Source organism: Macaca fascicularis, chromosome 12 (genome assembly GCF_037993035.2).
Source record: "Macaca fascicularis isolate 582-1 chromosome 12, T2T-MFA8v1.1".
Classification (NCBI taxonomy): Eukaryota; Metazoa; Chordata; class Mammalia; order Primates; family Cercopithecidae; genus Macaca; species Macaca fascicularis.
This window is the reverse complement of record NC_088386.1, coordinates 50701111-50723111: the sequence shown is the minus strand read 5'-3', so window position 1 is coordinate 50723111 and position 22001 is coordinate 50701111. Positions and strand designations below refer to the sequence as shown.

Below are 22001 nucleotides of genomic sequence, written 5' to 3'. Positions count from 1 at the left end.
AGCACATCCTGATTGGTTTTATTTATTTATTAGGGGATATGTGAACATTAATATGGCTCAGAGTCAATGCTACACAAGTTATACTCATAGCAGTGTCCCCTTCTTTTCATCTCTTTTACTCAATTCCTAGTTTTTCCTTGTTTTCACTCTTCCCATCCAGGCCCTGTAACTAACAAATCTCTTTAGTTTCGGGTTTAACCTTCATGCATTTCTTTTGTACAAATGAGTGTATTTGTGTGCACACACGCACAGACACACATTGTTTCCTTACATCTCTTTCTTTCTTAAACAAAGGATAGCATACTATATATACTTGTTTGCATTTTGCTTTTTTCTACCTAACTGTATATCCTGAAAGTGACTTTAGTCACTATAAAATCAGTTTATAGAGATTACCTTATTCTTTTCTACAAATAGTACTTGATTGTATAGATATATCATAATTTAGTCAACCGTTCTTCTAGGTATTGGAATTTAGAATGTGTCTAATAGTTTTCACGAACAGTGCTACGATGATTAACCTGTTGGTATATATGGTTTTAGGCATACCTTTAAGAAAGTTTCTTAGCAGTGGAGTTATTGGATCAAAGGGGTTAGGTGCATTTGTAATTTTGTTAGATATTGCTAAATTCCTCTCTTGAGAAATTGTAGCAGTTTGCATTTCCACCAACAACATAGAAGTGTTACTGTTTCCCCACAGCTTTACCAACAGAATTTCTGGTTTTGCTTTTTAATTTCTGCCAGCTGATGGATGAGAAATGGTATTTAGATGTTGTTTTAATTTACATTTCTCTAATTATGAGAGAGTTTGAATACTTTTCATATATAACGTATATAAGTTTCATATAACATATTATGTGTGTATTGCGTGTGTGTGTGTGTGTATTTGTCTTTTCATGACTTTGCCATTTTGTTTTCTACTGGGTTTTGGACCTTTGTTCTAAAATGATGCTTTAAAGTCTCCTATATGATAATGTTTATTTCTATGTCTCCTTGTACCTCCTGTAGAGTTTTACCTTCATAAACATAATTGTTACATATGAGTCTGGCTCCAGGCCAGAATCCTATGTGGGATCCTTAAGGTCCAAACATGAACAATAAGAAAGGATTTACGTGGCACATTTCATTGGTGAAAGCCACCGTCCCACACAGTACTCTGTACAGTGCTGTAGTCTCTAGAGAGGGTTGTCATTAAGTTCTCAGCTATATGCCAGCGCCTGCCACCTCCCCAGTTATGTGCACTGATCCACCAGAACTTCCCACATTCTCAGTTTGGCTACTTATTATTCTATTTGGCCACCTGGACACCTGGCTGCTCTCCACAGCACATGTATTACTAAATACTATATCTTTGTGTCTATAAGTGGCTTTTTTAACGTTCATGAATGTCCTTGCTTTTCATATTTAATGCTTTTGGGATTGATTTGTACTTTGGTAGTAGAATTGCTGCTGTAGTTCTCTTTATAGTTCATTTTCTATATGAACTATAGTTCAAATATAGTTCATTTATAGTACATTTATTCTAAGATGTATTTGTCCACATCTTTATTTTTAGCTTTTTTAGATCGTTTTGTTTCAGGTCTGTTTTCTCTTGTAAAGAGTATATACTTGAATCTTGATTTAAGACTTAAATTGAATTTTTTTTCCTCTCATTAGGCAAGTTAAGTTAATTCAGATTTATTGGCAGGACTAATATGTTTGATCTCAACTCTGTCATAAAATATTATAATTATATCTCTTTTGCAATAATAACTATATTTTTCTTCTGGGAGAAGTGGCATACGCGCGTGCGCGTGTGTGTGTGTGTGTGTGTGTGTGTGTGTGTGGTAGTGGTTACATTTATACTTAAAATCTTTCTAATGCCCTGAGGCTCCTGCTCGCTTATTTAATCTTTCAGTTTCTTTTTAAAATATGATACCCTTTATGCTCTTTTATTACAACAGATTATTTTATTTTCCTGTTTCCTTCTCCTTTCTCCTTCCATTTGCTTTATTTCTATTTTGTCAGAATATTTACATTTGTTTATTAGTCTTCCACCCTCATGTCTATCATTGTTTTTGTCTTAGATGTACATTTATATAATGTCTATATTGCCACTACCCATCCTTTTGCTTAAATTTTCCATCATCACTGGGTTGGATGAGGTTTGTCATCTAGAAACCTAATGGGGACACAATTCCCTAATCCTTGTATGTTTTATAAAAAATTGTTTAGCTATAGCTTTGATACTTCAAGGAAAACTTGGCTGGAAATAAAATGTATGGTACAAAATACATTTTCTCATTAAATCTGCTATTAAGTTTATTGCCTTGCTTTGAATATTGGTATTTAAAAAATCTGATGTTTGTCTATTTGTTTTACCTTTGTAAGTCATTTACTCTTTATGCCTGGTGGGATTGAGGCCTTTATCTTTTGAAATTGAATGCTTTTAGTAAGATGTGTCTCAGGGTAAACATTTCTGTGTTAATTTTCCCAGGTATCCAGTGAGCATTTTCAATGAATAGACTGAAGTATTTTTAAAATTTTTAGAATATTTTCTTATATTATTGTTTTAAATGCTAGTACTCTTCATTTTTCCTCAGGGACTCCAATATTCTAAAAATTTTTTCTTCCTTGTTTCATATTTCCAGTACTTTCACTCTTTCCATTTTTACTTATTTCTTTATATCATTCTCTTAATTGTTTTCCTGATTTTTTTGTGATACCTCTTACTAAATTTACTTTTGCAACTATTTTCCTCCGGAAATTTTACAATTATTTGTTTATTTATTTTGAGACTGAATTTCGCTCTTGTTGCCCAGCCTGGAGTGCAATGGCATGATCTCGACTCACTGCAACCTCTGCCTCCCGAGTTCAAGCGATTCTCCTGCCTCAGTCTCCTGAGTAGCTGGGATTACAGGCACGCACCACCACTCCCGGCTAATTTTGTATTTTTAGTAGAGACGGGGTTTCTCCATGTTGGTCAGGCTGGTCTCGAACTCCCAATCTCAGGTAATCTGCTCTCCTCGGCCTCCCAAAATGCTGTTATTACAGTCATGAGCCACCACGCCCAGCCTACAATTCATTTTTTATATTGAGTTGATTTGTTTTTTTTTTCTCCAAATCATCTTCTGCAATAGCTCTGAATGAACTTGGCTTTTCTCCTGTTCATTTTTGTGATGCTGTAGTGTTTTGCAAGATTCCTAGTTTAATGGTTGCCTTCACTTGCCAGCAAAGTAAACTCCAGGTAATCTGACTAGGGTGTGTGTCTGCAGAGAGAGTACAGCATTATCTTTTTGTTTTTGTGGTGGGCATATGGGTTTATTGTTCTAACGTTCATGATTGCCTTTTGTCTTGAAGAATTTCATATTGTTCCCTTTTCTTCTCTTCTCCCTTTGTTACCCAATTGCCAAAAGGTGCTTATTTCTCCTTTTTCATCTTTAAGCTTCTCAGAAGCTGCATGTTTCCAAGATATCACATATACCTGGGCATTCCTTCTCTGTAGCCCATGTCTAACCATACTGTAATTTGATCATTTTTATTTTAATTTTTAGTATTTTAAGACTTAGGATGGACTTAGTCTTTTGTCTCTTTCTAAGTTTCTTCTTTTGTTTTCTTTGCAATTTTCCTAATTGCCTTTGCTTGCCGCATAGTCTCAGAGTGGGTTGGGATGGGAAACGTAGCATGCAAGATTGTGTGCTGGATTTAGTGATTTTTTTTCTTTCTACTTAGAGTCATTTTGAGGTTTCAGCAATCTCCGCCTTCAATTTATGTTGAATATGTGGTTTGTGATAGAATTTAAATCTTACTTCTCTTATAGTATGGTGAGGAAATACGGTAATATAAATGGATCTGCTGCTACCTTTTTCTTCAGTCATGTAGCTGTGTCAAATCATTACATTATAAAAAAGTACCAAAAATATGTTCTAAGACAGAGATGAGATGTCTATTAAACAAGTTTAATGAATTTGTAGAATACGTCTTATATGCCACAAACAAAAATATAATTAATAATTATATGTAAAACCTTATTCATTTGGCCTGCTACCTATTATATTTAATCATCATCTTGGTTTTAATGTCCATAATGCATATGTCAAATATGTGCATAGAAAGGTAAGAATAGCCTTATATATTTATATATAGGTTCTGTTTTCCTGAAGAACCCCGACTAATACAGATTTAAATTTTATTAACTGCATGTTTATGTTCCCTCAATATGCATATGTTGACATTGTAATCCTCAATATGATGGCTTTAGGAGGTTAGAATTTTGGGAGGTAATTAGGTAATGATGGTAGAGACTTCTTGAATGTGATTAGTGCCCCTGTAAAAAGAGATTCTGGAGAGCTCTCTTGTCCCCTTTCTACCATATAAGAAAGCAACGTGAAGACAGGAGTCTGCAACTGGGAAGATGGCCCTCACCAGAACCCAACCATGCTGGCACTCTGATATCAGACTTCTGGTCTCCAGAACTGTGAGAAAAGATTTCTGCTGTTTATAAGCCACCCAATCTATGACTTTGTTATAGCAGCCTGAATTGACTAAATATCGAGCATAGCATCTAACAAAATATTCCATATATATCTGTTTAAAGTGTGATATCTTCTAGAGTTATTCAGAACCAATATAAACCTTATATGATATGTCTGCCTTTAAAATTATTGTAAGACTGACAAAATGCACCCTAAATATTATGAAACGTTCAGCTTGTCTTTATATGATGAAAGTTTAAATGGATTTTTCATCATGATCACCACTATTTGGAAATGCTAGACTTTTCTTCATGCTGCTCAAAAGGTTAGGCACATTAAAATAACTTACGCAGTCTACTAGTCAGGTTAAATTCCTTGATCTTCACCTTATGAATCTGAAACGGAGAAATCATTACTATGAAGGATTTTTGTGAACACCAGCATATATTATAATATCAAAAACATAGAAACTGCTAAAAAATGGTAATAATCTATGTTATTATTAAGTACACAATTTTTTAAAAATGCATTTATAACATATTTCCTCAAGTAATTATCAACTGAACTTCTGGTAAGAGCTATTATATAGAAGCTGGGTTATGCTTAAATTATTTAAATACAAACAACAAATTACAGTAAAAGGTAGAATTATAAATAAATACTACATATGGAAAAATTTTGTGCTAGAAAAATTAATTGGGCCTCTATTTTGGCACTGCATCAGCATATTGTATAAATTACTTAATCCTACTAATGCATTTAAAGTTAATGTAAGAATTTTTTCTCATAATTAATATATTTCCCTTTAAAATCATAGTATGAAACAGATTGATAAGTAACTACACTATGTTTGAGCATGTGCTCATTGGTTAAAAATATAATGAATAAAAACATCTTTTAAAATAGTCTGGAAGTGTTTCCTCAACTGAGGCATGATAATTTTCTTATTTTTCCTGTTTTAGACTCCAGCATAATAATAACCATGCTTATCTATATCTGGAACATAAGGTCTAAGAACTCAACAATTGTGGAAAATGTGAGCAAACTGAGTATCATACAGTTGATCTATTTTCTCGTTTTATGCAGGAAAGCTGCATGTTATATCTGATGGTCTTAATGCAATCAACTTAATTTAGAAACTGTGCCAACTGAATTATAATATTACTAATGCAATAAAAAGCAAAGCTACTGTGGCATGAAGTTCATTTGAAACTATTTGTGTCAAATTTTTGACATACTATTTTAAACTTATTTCTTATTCTTTCAGATAAAATGATAAACATTCTATTCAAAAGAAATTATAGGATTGCTTTCCTTTCTAATATTTTAAAAAAGGAAATCATGAAGAACCTTACATTTCATACTGTGTTATCTTACAATGGCATATCTTAGCAAGTATAATTAGAAAATACAAAAGGAGAACTAAGAATTTGTTGTTCTAAGAAAATATGAAAAAGTAATACAAAGGAAAAAGAAGCAAAATAATTTCAAACTAGTGCTATGCCTAAAAAGTTCTGGGTTTACAAAATATTGTTGAGCAATGATGCTATTAGGACATAGAATATCAGAATACACAATAATTTATAGATTTATGGAATAAGTTACCATTGCCACATTAAATAATTTTTTGACAATGTTGAAAATGAAAGATTGTAGGGAAGAATATACTAAAATAATCCAGAGGTTTTAGGTTACCTTATGATCTATAGAAATTTTATACTTAAGTGCAATGTGATTGTGTAGTCTAATTTTAGGGACCCACTCTTTTTAACAACAGAAGGATATGTTATAGATTGGGAATGTCCAAAATATAACAAAAATTAAACTGTCAGAATATGAGAGTTAGGAAGCTGGATTTCATAAGCTTCTTAATAGCTAGATACTGCAACTCTATACAGATTAATTTCTAATTTATATGTCTAATAAATATTATTTCAAGATATTGTGTAGCTAGGACTATATTCTTAAAAGTATTTGGAGACACCCCTTCCATTCCCAAAATCAACTTTGCAATTTTTGAAAATCTGATATTGTATTGATGCTATATGTATCTTAGCTATAAAATTCTGCTCAGCACATGGAGATACTCATGACACCAAAAGAACATATATAAACAAAAAGATTAAGAAGCCTGTGACAAAATAATATACCCTATCTTGACAAGAGTTGACAAGAGTTCTATAGTTGACTGTTGTGTTTGCTTTGGTATTTACATCAATTCTTTAAGGCTTCACATTCAATAACTTAAATGTGAATATCCATTACTCTGAAATAAATAATGTATTTTGTATATATTTTTAAGGCCGTTATGTGAATATGAAATGCAAAAGGGCATAGCACACTGGCTTTATGTGAAAATACAGGTAGCGAGAACATGAAGCAAAAAGCAGATTTTGCGTTTTTGTTTAATTTTCTTAGAGTCAAGATCAAACAACTCAGCTCTATCACTTCTTTTGTGTCTGACACTGAAAAATTCAAAATATAAAAAAGCATAGTAAGGCTTATAGACAAGTAGTATATGCCCAGATTTTCTTGAAGGAATAAAACATGTGTTCTTATGGTGATTCCATTTCTAAAGTCCTCATTATATGAAGTATATGTGTTTCGTGGCACTATTGTTGGGAATTGATGTAGATAGGGAGTCTCAGAAGATGGAGACTATAAGACCTATCCGGGAGGACAGGAGGGTGTAGCGATTGGGTGCGCATGATTTGTGGTTACATAATTCTGAGTTTGTTCGGACCTCTGCTCTGTAAGAAATTGGGTGACACTGGCAAGGTATTTATATCTCTGACTGATGTGTGGTAGACAGAATAATGGCTTCCCAAAGATGTCTACTTCTAGGTCAGGTGCGGCGGCTCACACCTGTAATCCCGGTACTTTGGGAGGAGAGGTGCATGGATCACTTGAGGTCAGGAGTTTGAGACCAAAGATGTCTACTTCTTAATTTCCAGAACTTGTGAATATGTTATCTTTAATGGTAATAGGGACATTGAAGATGTGAATAAATTAAAGATATTATCCTGGATCTAGGTAAGCCTAATGTAATCACAAGGTCCTTTTAGCAGAGAGGTAAAAAAGTCAAAGGCAAAAGGAGTTGGGACAGAAGCAGAGGTAGGAGTGATAGGCTTTAGAGATGGAGGAAGAGCCATGAGCCAATGACTGAGATGACTTCTAGAAGCTGGAAAAGGTAAAGAAAAAGATTCTTCCATGAAGCGTCCTAAAGGAGCACAGTCTTACTAACACCTTGTTTTTAGACTTTTGATCTCCAGAACTGTAAGAGTGTAATTCTGCAGTATTATAAGGGATTATGATTGTGGCAATTTGTTACAGAAGCAGAAGGAACAAATACACTGTACTTTCTCATCTGTTAAATTATCATCCACTAATACGACATTTAATACATTGCAAGTGCTCAATAAATGTCTATGATGATGGAGGCTATTGTTTTCAAAGGATGCTACACCACTATGGGATCCCATGGAGAGCAGTCCACTGGATTTAGTTAGAAGCATAGATAGATAAAACAAAAAACAGAACTTTTTCTTCAGTTGGAAGTTCTTCAGGGGGCTATAGAACTAGGAAATGTAAAAAAGAAGAAAAATCCCTACAGAGTATTTAACTGCTAAGCCATAATCATCAGTTTTGCAGAACCCATTAACAGAGTAGAATTTATATTGCATATTTGGAGGAGGGAATGAATGAATTTTTTTCTAAAAAGTACCAGGAGGAATTACTGATGACAACTCGAGTGTAATTTCATAGATTTTGCAGTTAATTTTTACACAGGTTCTAAAATTATGAAATTTTGATTAAAATAGATCTGACACATTGCTTTAAAATAACAGTACATGATAAAATTAGAGACAAATTATACATACAAAATCCATTTTATCTTGAAATGGAAACTTTAAACAGCATAAGATGACAGCTTATTGCAGTGTAAGTATGGAAATAGATTAAGTTAAAATAAATTTCTCTTCTTACCATATTAGATTTTCCATGTTTCCATAACATCAAATAACTCTAGGCCTAATGTTAATGTGAGTTATCAAAATCAGTAGGCGTTTTCTGCTGACTAAGTTTTGTAACTGAACTTTCTTTTGTATCTACTGAGATCAGGTCCTACACCTGCAATATCTTACTGATTATCTTTTATTATTTATCTTGCCATTCAGTAAGCCTTATAATGCCAAATAGTAAATTAATCATCTTCACATACCAATTTTCCTGTCATCGGTTCCATTATTTGCTTCGTTATCGAAACTGAAAACAAAAGATTCTTATTCTTCTTAGTTTCATCTTCCTCTGTCTTGCTGTTTCTTGCTTGTTTTCAAGTACTACAGATTCCTTTTTGTAATAACTCCATATCTCTTCCTCTCCAGGCCACCTGCTGATATACAAGCTTCGATTCTTACCATCGCAAAATTAGAATGCTAAAAAAGCCATATAGCATGTTGTAAGTTTCCATAGCTGCCAAATTCTAAAGTTACTTTCCTCTAATCCATCACCAACACTTATGCCTTAATTATTGCTTCTATCATGTTACTCCACAACTGAAAAAATCTTCTGAAATACTCTAAAGCTCAGAAAGAAGGTCTAATTTATCACTGACCTCACAGTCCGATATAGTACCGTCTCACTGGACAGAAAGGCAACCTCACTTTAGGGACCAACCCTGAACACATTTGACTCTACTGCCTTCTCATCTGGACCTCATTTATCTACTTTTCCTGTCATCCTCAGTTGATGTGTCGTAAAGATAATATCTGTTTAATCCTGTTTGTATATGTGCTGAAAATAAAGAGCTTACCTGATAATTTCATAATGTAAGAGATCTTTTGGAAAGTATATTTTATATAGTTTTATTTGGAAATAATTTCAAAGATACAGAAAAATTAGCAAAATTCTCACAAGGAACTCCTTCATCTCTTTAATAGATTAACCAATTATTGACATTTTACCAAATTTACTCTGTCATTTCTTCTTTATTTATTATTATTATCAATACATTTGGGAGTATGTTGCCGCAGTATGCCTTTTTATTCCTAAATAATTCTGTGCATTTTTTCCCTCAGAACAAGAACATTCATTAACATAATCATAGTTCAATTATTTAAATTATGTCAATTATTCTGATAATAATTTATAGCAATTTTTTTCTGGTGCCAGGTCTAATCCAAGATCATGCACTGCACTTACTTTTTGTGTATCTTTTGTCTTCTTAAATTGCAGTGAATCCTCAGTGTCTTTTTGTTTTATGATGTTAACATTTGTTTAAGCTACAGTTATATTATAAATGTCGCTGTGACATACACAATAATTGTCTCACAAAGATGTCTCCCTACTAATCCTTGTGACTATGTTATATTACAAGGCGTAAGTGACTTTGTAGATGTGATTAAATTTAGGATCCTGAAATGGGAAGATTATTTTGCATTATCCAGGTGGGCCCAATGTATTCAAAGGTAATTGTGAGAGGAGGCAATCTATTCTCTCGTTAGAGGCACAGAGAGCCCTGTAAAAGTGGTTACTACTGATACAGGCTCTCCACAGGATCAGATATGCCCATTAGAGGGGAGAGTTTTGCCCCCAAACTAACTCCCAACTATCAAAATTAATCCCCACAGCAGTGATTGTGCATTCCATCAGCACACGGTTCCCTGAGGATATTTTCTCCATATGTCTGTGCTTCACAGAAAAACACAATTCCTGATTATCAATATGAGAATGCAGAAAAAATAATCCTTCCTCTTCCCTCTTCATGTAAGACTAATTTTTTAAACTACACCCAAAAAAACTCTAAAAGGACTATCTTAATTATAATGAGGGTCCAAAGACACACTTCCTTCTGAAAGAATAAGCAAAGAGAAAATTATTTGGCATATATATATATACATATATATATATATACATATGTATATTCTAAAGAAGGCAGTTTATATGAAGATGAACAACCAAATATTAACCTCTTAAAGAAACCAGAAACTAAAAAATAGATTTCACAACTATGCAATATATCCAGTATCCCCTAAATCTTTCAGAAAAATAAACAAATAAACAAAATAGAAAAGGAACATGTTGATAAACAGGAGAAAGTTTCTAAAAATATCCTTTTTTGTAATCTCAATGAGGTCGAAAGTGTCAATCCATTAAAAATTCTGATAGGACATAATAATTAATAAAGATTTAAAAAGTTAAATTTTTAAAAATTAATTAATGTGGCTCATGCCTGTAATCCCAGCACTTTGGGAGGCTGAGATGAGTGGTTCACCTGACGTCAGGAGTTCCAGACCAGACTAGCTACGCATGCCTCTAATCCCAGCTACTCTGGAGGCTGAGGCAGGAGAATCAATTGGACTTGGGAGGGGGAGGTTGAGTGAGCCGAGATCACGCCACTGCGCTCTAGCATGGGCGACAGAGAGAGACTCCATCTCAAAAATAAATAAATATTTAAAAAATAACTTAATGGGAGCTATTAAGTAGCAGAAACGAGTAAAATTGATTCAGTGTAGTAAAAGTTTATCTCAAGAAATTCCCTAAATACTGAAACAGGTCAATAAGATTTCTGATGACAGAAAAGGAAATGTGAAGGTCACTCATCGTTGACCTATTATATGTATAATATGAATGCAGAAAGTAAATGGATCACATGAAGTAATGCCAACAATCAAATAGAAAGTAGAAACCTCTTGGATCAACAGGGCCCACTAGGTCCGAAGGAAAGGCTTTTCTAATTTGAGTCAAAGCTGTCACCCTACTTTAAATAAGACTGTGATATTGTGATTTATAATTAGAAACATGTATTCGGTCTTTGTCCCATTTGTGACCCAGAGCTCCTGAAACTCTTGGAATTTCCTAAGTGATAAAAGTGATAAAGATAAAAGGAGAATTGTTATGTTTTTCATAACAAGACCCTTTGAACTGACCTAAGTTTGTGTTAATGAGGCCATTTATGGAAAGTCCCCAAAGATGGTTAGCTGGTTGAGAGGAGAAGCAACTATGTGATTAGGTGGTTGGAACCTTCCTCCCCATTCCACACTCACCTCAGGGAGAGAAGAATGGCTGGAGATTGGTTGAACCACCAATGGCCAATGGTGTAATTGATCATGCCTACTTAATGAAGCCTCCATATAAACCCCAAAGGATGAGCTTGGAGAGTTTCCAAGTTGGTGAAAACACACAGGTCTTGGAAGGGTGGTGCATCTGACAAAGCATGAAAGTTCTCTTACAGATACCTATTCATCTCTCCTGGCTGGCTGTTCCTCAGTTGTACCTTTTTATAGTAAACTGGTAATCTAGTGAATAAACTGTTTTCCCGACCCCTGGGAGCCATACTTGCAAGTTATTGTGCCTGAGGAGGGGTTTATGAGAATCTCCAATTTATAACCAATCAGAAGCACAAGTGACAATTTAGACTTGCGACTGACATTGGAAATAGAAGGCTGTCTTCTGAGACTGAGTTCTTAACGTGCCTGTGGGGTCTGTGCTAACTCTGGTTAGTTTTAGAATTTGATCAAATCGAAGGACACCCAGTTAGTGTTACTAGAGTATTAAGTTGAAGTTTTTAGAAAAAGCTCACACATTTGGTGTCAGAAGTGAAGTAGTGAGAGTAACAGTTGAGCAGAGAAGAAATAAGAATTTTCCTTTCAGATAAAAAGCAAATAAGAAGGCCAGGATAATGTACTGAAATGCTGATTTGTATTCTGTTTTCCATGTATTTTTTCCTCTCCTTTTTCACATTAATTTGTTTACCTTTGCCTCAGGCTGGTCTGTGTAGTCATGCCTGAAGCAGAAATTATCTGGGAAAACCAAAACAAAACAAGCAAAGTATATCAAACACATGAAAATGTATCTTGTTAGTTTGTTAAGAACATGTTTGATTGAGAAAATTATGTTCAAGGACTCTATAGAAGAAGGGAAGACAGGCAACTGCTAATGAAGGGTGGATCGGGAAGTGGAATAAATAAAGAGGTAGTGGGAACTGTGTCATGATATATGTAGCTACTAAAATTAATGGAAGTGGTAAATTAGGAATCTGGATTAACATGAGCCACAGGGGTAAAATTAAAGCGAGAAGTCCATGCATTAAATGTCTAACTTATGAACAAATAAAAAGTATTGGCATGCAGATAATTTGACACACAATTGAAATTTTAAAACCCAAACCAAGTTAAAATCACTTCTTTTAAGCCAAGAGTATACCATAAATCATTATAAATTGTAAATTTACTTAAGCAAATTCAATGCCTTTTTTTTTTTTTTTTTTTTTTTTTTTTTTTTTTTTGAGGCAGAGTGTCACTCTGTCACCCAGGCTGGAGTGCACTGGCACAATCTCAGCTCACAACAACCCCTACCTCCTGGGTTCAAGCGATTCTCCTGCCTCAGCCACCTGAGTAGCCGCTTAGTACAGGCAAGTGCCTCCAGGCCCGGCTAATTTTTGTATTTTTAGTAGAGACAGGGTTTTGCCATGTTGGTCAGGTTGGTCTTGAACTCCTGACCTCAGGTGATTGGCCCACCTCGGCCTCCCAAAGTGCTGGAATTACAGTTGTGAGCCACTGCACCCGGCCTCAATACCTTCTTCTTCTTCTTTTTTCTTTTTTTGAGACGGAGTCTCGCTCTGTCGCTCAGGCTAGAGTGCAGTGGCGCCATCTCAGCTCACTGCAAGCTCCGCCTCCCGGGTTCCCGCCATTCTCCTGCCTCAGTCTCCTGAGTAGCTGGGACTACAGGCGCCCGCCACCTCACCCGGCTAATTTTTTTGTATTTTTCGTAGAGACGGGGTTTCACCGTGCTAGCCAGGATGGTCTCGATCTCCTGACCTTGTGATCCACCTACCTCGGCCTCCCAAAGTGCTGGGACTTCAGGCGTGAGCCGCCGGAACCGGCCAATGCCTCCATCTTAATTTCCAGTCTTGTTGGCTAATATCAGGCAAGTTTTTCTGCTGAAATTGTTCGCTAAAGTCACACAGGCATTCCCTTAATGCATTTCATTTTATTTTCTTCCTACAGAAAGAACAAAGTTTCACATTATAGCTGTGTCCTATTCTTTAAGGTATTTCTTCTTAAGTGATAAGTGAAACCTTCTTCAATACCTTGTAGTTAGAATTATTATACCCTTTTCCTAAGACTACCACTTGTTTAACTTGTCCGACTAGTTCAGAGTCAGTAACAGCCTTCTATCTCACCAAGAGCTCTTCCACTGGCATTTTATAAAAGGCTGTCTACTTCAAATCTAGATTTGTAACCTTGTCTCAGGGGATTTTCCCAGCCCTCACCTTTAGAAGTTATTTTTAGCTGCTAGTCACAGAGCTTGCCTTTGCCCCTTTGGATTGACTTTTTTTTTTTTTTTTTTTTTGTATGCCTCTTTATTTAGCAGCCGACTTTGGCGTCTACAGTGTAGCATACAGACCAGTTTCTGGCGGTACAGGATTCTCCCTGTCACTCACTACAGCTTCATGAGAGACTATATACATTGTACACTTTGTGGAAAGAAAATTCAAAGTATGGGTCCAGGCAATTATCTGAAAATGCATAGACATAAATGTTTCTGGACAGAGAGCTATATTTTGACGTAAATAGCTTCTTGAGAAAGAGTTGATGAGAAGTGTGTCTTTCGATGTTTAATCACTTCTTGATGAATTCTACTGTTTCTGCCTTCAGATAATCTTATCTATCTCTTTTTCATAGATACAAACATGAAGTATTCGTCAACATCTATATTACAATGATCCTTTAGACGTTTAAAGTACATTTTTATTCATGGTCAAATAATGCCATCACAGGTTGATCTTAATAATTAAACATATATTGAGGTATTAGTATTAATGAAATACCATACTGTTTTTTCAAAAAAATATTATGTTCAATTTTAACCACAATCCTAGAAGTAATATACTCTTATCTTTATATTACATTTGATACTTAAAATGATTGGGGCATTTTTCCAAGATGGTATTTACATCCTTTAAGAGGCTCTTACCAGATTAAGAATTTAAAACTTCATCTTATGGCTCTAAAGACAGTATTCTTAACTACTTACTGTGTTTACCGTACCCACTTGATAGAAGAAAAAAAAATGTAATCTTGAATTTATATTAAAGATTGCTTTGTTTAATAGGCAAATCTCTTATTTTTATATAACTGATAATCAGCTTTAACGTTCCTAAGATTTTTTTCATTTTCAATAGAGAAGAATTTTATGATACTGAATAAGTATCACTTAAAAATTTTTAAGAATATATTATTTTGTTCATGTATTATATTTTTCCAGAGAAAAAAAGACTATAACATTAAATGTACACTTCGATATTTAGCTGCAACCCTGTTTCAGAAATTTTAGAATGTAGAAGACAATGTTTACAGCAATGTAATACTGCACATATACAATCAAAATAAAAGAGTAATGATCAAGCTTGTAACACATTTCTAAAATCCAGACACTGACAGACTGTCTCCTTCACCAAACTTTAGTCTTGTGAGCCCTCTTCTTAATGATGTCTCAAACTTGAATTCATTCTTGATAGGTCTGCATAGCTTAGTTGTAGTAAGAATCTTGTTTCAAATATAGAGGAGGAGGAAATTCTCCCTAGCTAATGCCACGAGACCGGTATCATCATTATATCAAAACTAGAAAAGGGCATGATAAAAAAAAGAAACCTACAGATCAATATCACTGATAAACACAGATGCAACTATCCTCAACAAAATATGAGCAATCCAAATCCAACAGCACATCAAAAAGATAATACACCATGATTAAGTGGGTTTTATACTAGACATGTAAGGATAGTTCCACATATGCAAACCAATAAATGTGATACATTACATAAACGGAATGAAAGACAAAACCATATAGTCACCTCAATAGATGCAGAAAAACTATTTGATAGAATTCATCATCCCTTCATCATAAAAACTCTCAACAGACTAGGCATAGAAGGTGCATATCTTAGAATAACTAAGGCCATATACAACAAGCCCATAGCCAACATCATGCTGAATAGGGAAAAGTCAAGAGCATTCTTCGAAGAAGTGCAACAAGACAAGGATGCCCACTTTCACCATTACTATTCACGCTAGGAAGTCCTAGCTAGAGCAAGTAGGTAAGAAAAATACAAAAATAAGGGGGATCTAAATTGGAAAAGTGTAAGTCAAATTATTCCTGTTTGCTAATGACATGATTTTATATTTAGAAAAACATAAAGACTCTACCAAATTCTCTTAAATTTAATAAATGAATTTAGTAAAATTGCAGGAAGCAAAATCAAAATCAGTAGTGTTTCTACACACCAATAATGTTTACAAGAAAAAAAAAACAACAACATTAAAAAGGGGGCAAAGGATATGAAAAAACACTTCTCAAAAGAAGACATTTATGGAGCCAACAAACATATGAAAAAAATCTCATCACTGGTCATTAGAGGAACACAAATCAAAGACACAATGAGATACCATCTCAAGCCAGTTAGAATGGCAATCATTAAAACGTCAGGAAACGAAAGATGCTGGAGAGGCTGTGGAGACACAGGAATGAATTTACACTGTTGGTGGGAGTGTAAATTTGTTAAACCATTGTGGAAGACAGTGTGGCAATTCCTCAAGGAGCTAGAACTAGAAATACCATTTGACCCACCAATACCAGTACTGGGTAAATACCCAAAGAATTAGAAATCATTCTTCTATAAAGACACATGCACATGTATGTTTATTGTAGCACTGTTCACAATTGCAAAGACTTGGAATCAACCCAAATGTCCATCAATAATAGACTGAATAAAGAAAATGTGGCACATATACACCATGGAATAGTATGCAGCCATAAAAAAGGATGAGTTCATGTCCTTGGCAGTGACATGGATGAAGCTGGAAACCATTATTCTCAGCAAAGTAACACAGGAACAGAAAACCAAACACCACATATTCTCACTCATAAGTGGGAGTTGAACAATAAGAACACATGGACACAGGGAGGAAACATCACATACTGGCCTGTCAGGGAATGGGGGGCTAGGGGTGGGATAGCATTAGGAGGAATACCTAATGTAGATGACGGGTTGATGGGTGCAGCAAACCACCAGGGCACGTGCATACCTATGTAACAAACCTGCACGGTTTGCACAGGTATCCCAGAACTTAAGGTATAATAAAAAAAAGTGTTTTCTATATATACACACACATATTTTAGATGCTAATGGTGCCATACAAAGATCATTAGACAATTTTTATGATGTTCCGTTCAGAAAATCTTAATAGTTTTATAATTCTTGAACTGTCATTAATGAGCATTCAAATTATATGAACACAAAATATTTTACCAATCCAAATCTTACTTCATACAAAGCAAAGATCTATTCAAAAATTATATTATGACGTACTCTACGTATAAGCCTATAAATCAGATTGGCATACTTTATTCATGTCTGTGTTTGTTACTATGGTACTCAAAAATATTTGTATTACAAATACTAATACGACTTAGAATACATACATCATATGTCTGCATATTCAGGTAATATGTCTCTATATTATATCACAATCAGATAAAGTCATATTTTCTTAGAATTAATTCTTTTATGATTTGCTTACTTTGTTTCACCTTTAGGGATTCAATTACAATCAGTTTTTAAATGCATGGCTTTCCTTAGGGACCAACACTAAATTCTTATTAGGCAAAATTCTTTATTTTATTTTATTTTATTTTATTTTATTTTATTTTTGAGACGGAGTCTCACTCTGTTGCCCAAGCTGGAGTGCAGTGTCACGATCTTGGCTTACTGCAACCTCTGCCACCCGGGTTCAAGCAATTCTCCTGTCTCAGTAATCCCTCAGCTGGGATTACAGGCACCTGCCATCGCGCCCGACTAATTTTTGTATTTTTAGTAGAGATGGGGTTTCACCATGTTAGCCAGGATGGTCTCAACCTCCTGACCTCGTGATCTGTCCACCTGGGCCTCCCAAACTGCTGGGATTACAGACGTGAGCCACCGTGCCCAACCCCCTATTAGGCAAAATTCTAATGACTAAATACGTCAATAATTATATGATTATGTTTATATTTCAAAGTTTTTTTGTTGACATTATCATTAGATATTGAGAAGGAAATTTTCACCAAGATGCTCTGCAGTCTTCATAGCCAAATCTTATTTATCCACAGTAAAGATAAGGCAAATGTTTAGTTCATGATTAGTTCAAAGATTTCATTTTAATGTGTTTCATACTCTTTATGTTTTTAAAAGGACCAAGTGCAGCATTTTCTGATTTCACTTTACCATAGGGTCTATTCCCTTCAAGCTCTCTGTTGTTAATAAGCAATGAAATGACTGAAAGTGAACAATGGAAAGGCCAGAAATAAAGGTAATGTATAATCTCGAAACTGTTCTATCATTGATGGGCATTTGGGTTGCTTCCAAGTCTTTGCTATTGTAAACAGTGCTGCAACAAACATAAGTGTGCATGTGTCTTTACAGCAGAATGATTTATAATCCTTTGGGTATATACCCAGTAATGGAATTGCTGGATCAAATGGTATTTCTGGCTCTAGATCCTTGAGGAATTGCTACACTGTTTTCCACAGTGGTTGAACTAATTTACACTCCCACCAGTGTGTAAAAGCATCCCTATTTCTCCATAGCTTTGCCAGCATCTATTGTTTCCTGACTTTAATAATCACCTTTCTGACTGGCATGAGATGGTATCTCATTGTGGTTTTGATTTGCATTTCTCTAATGACCAGTGATGATGAGCTTTTTTTCACATATTTGTGCCCACATAAATGTTTTGTTTTGATAACCATCTGTTTATATCCTTCTCTCACTTTTTGATGGGGTTGTTTTTTTCTTGTAAATTTTTTTAAGTTCCTTGTAGATTCCAGATTAGACCTTTGTCAGATGGGTAGATGGCGAAATTTTTCTCCCATTCTGTACATTTCCTGTTCACTCTGATGATAGTTTCTTTTATACCATGGAATATTATGCAGCCATAAAAAATAATGAGATAATATCCTTTGCAGGGACATAGATGAAGCTGGGAGCCACCATTCTCAGCAAACTAACACAGGAACAGAAAACCAAACATCGCCATGTTCTCACTCATAAGTGGGAGTTGAACAATGAGAACACATGGACATAGGTAGGGAAACATCACACACCAGGGCCTGTTGTGGGATGGGAGGCAAGGGACGGGAGAGCATTAGGACAAATACCCAATGTATGTGGCGCTTACAACCTAGATGACGGGTTGATGGGTGCAGCGAACCACCATGGCACGTGTATACCTATGTAACAAAACTACACATTCTGTACATGTATCCTGGAACTTAAAGTAAAATTAAATACAAAACAAACAACAAAAGAAGGTCTGACAATGATTAGCTTTCTAGAAACACAGGGATTTTTGGAGCAGAAACGTTAATAACTGTTAAAATAAAGGAGAAGCTATTAAGAAAAAAAATCTCAAAACTGGAATACACAGTTGACAAGATATCCCCAAAGCCATAACAGCGATGTATTTTTCCTTTCATAAGAGGAAAGTCTGCCTTCTTTGCAAAGCATTTGAAATGTATTTTACTTGATGGTGAAAGCAGAGATAATTTTGTAAAATTATATGTTTAGAGTTCAAAGGGACATTTCAGATAATCTGTGCCAATGTCTTGCCTACAAAGATAAGAAAATTCAGACTCAACATGGTTATGTTGCCCAAGGTAATTATTGGAGTCCCTCAATGGATTGCTTCTTCCATTGATTTTTGGAACACGTGTCATGGGCTCTTCCTTTACAGATGTCTTTATCATGTTGCTTCTCTCATTACTTGTGTTTTTTCTTTACTCTTTAAGTCTTCTTATTCATTCTCTCCACCAAACACATTAATGTCACATCATATACAAAAATAAATTTTGTAGAGTTTTGTAATTCTGTTTTTAAAATATTACTTTTCTTGATATTATATAAATATGATAAATGTTGTTGTTAAAAGTGGGAAAATGGCAAAAAAATCAAACATGTAGAGTATTTGCTATCGTGCATGGATTTATTATTTAGCTATATTAAATATATCCCATCTTCACAATTAGACCAGTACTTACATTAGGAAGGAAACTTATATGTGAAACCAAAGTGCACCTTCGATTATGATTGATTATATAATTGATGAACACCTTGTAGACATTCATACATTTTAATGACTCATTAATTTATTAGAAAACTTTTTTACCTCTGAAAAATCTGTGCTCCATTAATGTATATTTGAAAACATTACTTAGCACAATAACACAAAAATATATTTACTTATAAACCACTCTTTCTGGTGGTTTCAAGATAAAAAACAATGAAATCCTAAAATAAAAGGACAATGGAAAATTAAGCTATAGCTAAATATTTAAATTATCCTAGACTCTGACTTGAAAAGTGTCTTAGAAATAATTTAGTTCAATATCTTTCTTCTACTTCAATATTGCAATTAAGGAATTCCTATTCAGTGTTTAGCCTTTACATGACACTCAGCAGATTAAAATAAAATTCTGACTACCTTTTCATTATGTATTTTGCATTCATTGTAGATTTGCTGTCTGGATATATGAAATTTAAAGATGGCAATTCATTCCCTCTCCATCCTACTTCTTTTTCTACAGATAAACATTTTTCATTTCTCTAACTTTCCAAGTCTTCTCCCATATCCTAATATTCCAAAGCTTTATCATTCTATTTATATATCTTCGCACACACATTTTTTTGGTTTCAATTTGGCCCTTAAATTGTGAAGTTCAAATTAAGCATAATGCATTAGGTGCATTCTTACTTAGAGCAGTGTGTGGGCAACGCTGGGTTTTTCTGGGCATGCATTTGTTGCAAAGCAACTTAACTTCAAATTAACTCTTATTAGAGATATATACCTTTATGACTAATAGTCTTCTTATAATCACGTCATCTTCCAGTGTACACTTACATGATTTATTTACTTTTTAAATCTGAAAATATAATATTATACTTTTTCAAGACATGATGAATACAAGACATAGGATTTATCCTAAAAGAATTGATGAGCCAGTAGGGGGCACACAGGAAACATCTAGGAAACACTAAACTGTGAAATATTCACTTAACAAATGAATGAAATAGGTATATTGCAAAGGAGAATTAGATAGATACCTTAATAGAGAGATAAATAACATGGTATAGCAGAAAAAGGAAAAGAGAGTTTCATTTCAACATAAAATTTCAAGAAAGTTTTTATTGCATAAGAAATTTTACTAAGTTTGGAGGGAAAAAATATACAAGAATCATATTGAATTACATTTTTGGTTTATTTGTTTTTCTTATTTGATCATGTTTATTTTACAGTAGAGACCTAACCTAATATTTAATGTCTTTAATACCAAATATAGTGCCTGGCCTAGTGCAGTTACCACATTCATGTTGAATTAATGAATAAATGATGGATAATGTTGGAAAAAGATATGAGATTAGAAAAATGTTAGTAATAAAATGACACGGTAGATTCTTTTCCACTGTAATTTTAATGCAGGTTTCATGAGGACCTTGTTTAGAAAAAAAGACCATCAAAAGGTCAGTTAATGTCAACATAATGGCAGTTGTGTTTGCCATGGTAAGATTGTTACTGTGTGGAGGTAGGAGATGATCTTAAAGACAGGTGTGACATGATAGGCATTGCCTTCTAGGAATATACTACTTAGTAAGGAAAAGGATACACTTGAAAATTAATAGAGTGGGAAGATGAGATCAGAAACTATTGTAATCATGAAGACAGAATGAAAAGGGTCAGAATTAGGGCAGTATCACAAGACATTTGTAAAACATTGTATTAGATACAATTCACATCAGGAAGATTAAAATTACAGATTTCCTGGATGACTTTTTAGTTGAAATGGTAGGAAAACAGAAGTTTAGAAATCTACCCTGTGTGTCTGAGAAGACTAATATGACTCAAGGAAGTCCTGATGTTCAATACCCTATTTCGTGTATTAAATGCAATGAATTTTTCTAAATAATTATTGTATTGCATATATATGTACTCAAAGGTAAGGTATTTCTTCTTCTGTGTTCCTGGTCATCAGTTTGTTTATTTATTAATTTAGGAAAACATTTATTTAGTCACTCATTTAAACTATATGTTGTAAATCGTTGTAGACTATATCGACACAATGGGGTACCAGACAGCTATATTCTACAAATGGAATTGTTTTCAACGTTTCCTGATGTCAGTTTATTTTCCAGATACCCAGAAGAGGGGGAACTATTGAATTTCTATCCTGTTAACAATAACTTTCACTAGGTTTTTCTCAAATCTGATGCCTACAAATTGCCCAGACTCTCTTCTGAGCTATCCAACTATATCCCAAATCCCCAATAAAACAATAATTTGAATAAGTAAACTACTGTATATAGTGTATATTTATAAACTATGATAGTATCAAAGAGGCTCACAATTTTTGTAACTTGTTAATGCAGTTTTTGAATTATCTAACTTATATGATATAAAGAGAAGCGATTTCTGTAGAATTTCATTTTCCACAAAATGTATCTTATGACACACT

General features: G+C 34.2%; 1 long non-coding RNA gene across 6 annotated transcripts in view; it reads right to left on the bottom strand.

Annotated features, from left to right (window-relative positions):
• Positions 1-8805: 8805 nt before the first annotated feature.
• LOC107127005 (uncharacterized) overlaps positions 8806-22001 on the bottom strand; it is a 52448-nt gene continuing 39252 nt past the window's right edge. For 5 of the 6 annotated variants that reach the window (XR_012420944.1, XR_010579872.1, XR_012420941.1 and 2 more), the window contains one exon: positions 12892-13456. This is a non-coding gene — a long non-coding RNA (uncharacterized lncRNA). Of the gene's footprint in view, positions 8848-12891; positions 13457-22001 lie in introns of those variants that run through there. The other variant, XR_001484266.3, reaches the window with a different exon arrangement.